Source organism: Manduca sexta, chromosome 27 (assembly GCF_014839805.1).
Source record: "Manduca sexta isolate Smith_Timp_Sample1 chromosome 27, JHU_Msex_v1.0, whole genome shotgun sequence".
Classification (NCBI taxonomy): domain Eukaryota; kingdom Metazoa; phylum Arthropoda; class Insecta; order Lepidoptera; family Sphingidae; genus Manduca; species Manduca sexta.
In genome coordinates, this window is record NC_051141.1 from 148922 (window position 1) to 152033 (window position 3112).

Here is a 3112-nt window from a genome sequence, read left to right on the forward strand (position 1 = left end):
CTGTGAAGTTTTATTTGTCCGGGCTCGGAAAGTGCGTATATTATATCTGTATATAATAAAAAACAACCATGCATCTCGCTTTATTCAGCAGGGTACCCACTTTTCTTCAAGCGTGTTCTGTCCCATTTGATATGGAGGTGATACTGAAACTCTGGGCTAATACAAAGTATGAAAGCTCAATGTCACGTTGCTCGACTCGGGATTCAAACCTGAGACTTCAGAGCGGTACCGCGCACAAAATACAACTACGCCACTAAGGTACCTCATGTCCATGTAAAATTTGGAGCAATAATATCTTTCGATGGTTACTTGAGTTATTGGTAGGTTACAAAAATAATCAATGTATACCAGCCAGACCAAACATGTCTAACGATCACTGCTGGACAGTCTCCCCCAAAGATCTCCAGAACCACCTGTTGAAAACACCATGGAACTACTTCCAACGACCATCCAACAATAAAATTAATTTTCAGTTTATCAAATGTAGCTTGGAGTGAATAGGACTGATCGTCATTTCCTTGATGTCAACCCAGTGAAGAAGTAGGAAATAAATGTCCACTACTAACTTTGTCTAACTCTTTTATAGAATTTTGTTGTGACTTAAAGATAGCTTAGTAAGCCAGTGAGCCTTAGGGCCGTAGGGCCTTATATTTCAGGATTGATAATTAAAACAATATATACTATTAAAAAGTGTTTATTTCCAAAGGTTACAGGTATTACAATGAAGAATAAATATTAATAGCTAAACCTGAGATATCACTACAAACATATCAAACTGTCACACAATATCATAGCAATTTTGTTATTAACCATTCAAAATTCGTTTGTCGCATAAGAATTGCGTACAATAAAATATTTTTGTTAAAATTCACCTTAAAACAAACCAAAACTATATTACATTTGAAATCAATAAAAAAAAATACATATTTATAGTCATAATTTGACATTTACATTTTACACAACCTTTTGCTAAAAGCGGTAAGTTTAACTTCTTCATGTCAATCGTTGTGGCAGGTATTGGCGTTTAAAATTAATACTGGCTACTGTGAATTATGATACTAGGCGCCGATACATTAGTATTTAATTTAAAATTATCCAAACATTGAACAGATATAAATTTTGGTTTTAAAGGAAATTTTAATTGGGCCAATATTTCCATATTTTTTTCGTTGAACTGCTCTTAAAAATTATTTAAAGAATAAATGTTTCTATAGATTTTATGGAAATGGTATATTATATTCTATATTTATCGTTGAACTGCGCCAAAAATAACTTTGTTTAGTAGGAGAAGTGCTAAGTACAAATACAATTACCACCAACTTATTTACAATTAAAATTTATAATATTAGAAATAATGCAAATTGCAGACCGTAACTTAAGGTTCAGCTTAGCTCACATAGCTGAGGTATTTCATACTTGAGTGCGTATCTCAAACTATAATCATGTTACAAAGTTTTAGTATCAAATAATACGGATATGTTTTATGTAGCAATAAATAAAATACATATTCCTTTGAACCGATAATAACAAAACTGTTATCGTTAATTAATCTGATACGGTATAATTAAATCGATAGAACTCATACACACATCAACCCGAAATAAATAACATTCATTTAAGTATAGGAAATATTACATGCTTCGTATAACGCCCGTATTCAAAAACGTTACTTAGCTAAGTACGGAGCAATTATTTGATAATATGTCTGTGTTTACGGCATGACAGCCTCAGCAGTACGTAGGTAGACATATCGCAGACACCACGTTCGGGCGCACTATGTTTTTATTGCATCGCGCATTGTGCGTCTCCATAGTACCATTTGTGAAAACAGGTATCGGTACGGAATATGTACACATATTTTTTTCATAGACGGTTATAAATACAGACACGGCAGTGGAAATTATATAAGGCAGAATTATATACAAGCAATGAATTGTTTAAGTAGAATTATAACACAGAATGGATCATGGATCGCTTATCACGAAAATATATTTCGTTTACCTACCGCTTTAACTATTTTAATTGGCTGGAACCTTTAATAATATAAACATGCACAGAGCACAATACTTTTGTCGCTTTAACCCTTATTTAGACGGAGCAACTATTGCTAGCAATGATCATTTTTTGAATATCTCTCAGGATTCGTATGCGTCAACGCGGGCGGGAATCATGCATGATAAGGCGAAGGTAACCAATAACTGCGTACGATTATTGCTACGAATAATTGATCCGTCTAAATAAGCTTCTACTAGCGGTTTAAGGGCATCTTCGATTATATACATGTCTACACAATCGCACTCTGTAGAAAGAGACGACGCGAATGTGTGACTGGTTCTTATCTCTCTTTTGTTGACCATTATTTATTTGAAAGCTTTAGGTAAAATGTTACCTACTGTATCTTTATGGTGACATAGTACCAATGTTATGATGAATGAAATTTAAAAATTTGAAACACGCAAAGACGCGGGAAACGTTGTAGTTTATACGACAAGTGCCAGTGTATATAATCAAAGAGAACGTTACCTACTATAATAAATACTACTTTAAATAAGTACATGAAAACATTATGTTAAAATATAATACTGCTTCACTTGCTTCGGTCTAAAAATATTTTAGAGTATTTGCTAATGGAACATTTGAACAGGGTACAAATTAGAAAATTCACCAATGTTGGCAAATACTTTGAAGCTCACCACATATCCTATGGACTATAGACTGATATGTGATTTCATTCTTGTCGGTGGCCTAAGTATACGGCCAAGATAAGGCTGGTTACACGTCGTATGTATGTTCGTACGAAGTTGACTCGTCCGCTTACGCACGATACCCAAAATTTTAATAGTGTAGAAGCTCGCAGACAGTTCACAAATTAGCCGTGGGTCTAGCGTTGTTATTCATATATTCCACCTTTATTATTAGTTTTATTTTACAATAATTACGTCTAAATTGGCATTAAATTGATAGTGTTTGTAAAACAAAAGAGGATTACTTCATTTGTAATTTAAGATGATAAGTGAAATGAGTTGTTTCCGAGTTGTAAAAGAATCTTCGCAGATTAAAATGAATTATTAAGTTGTTTGAGCGGGAAGATGTCGCTAACAACTTTTTCTAC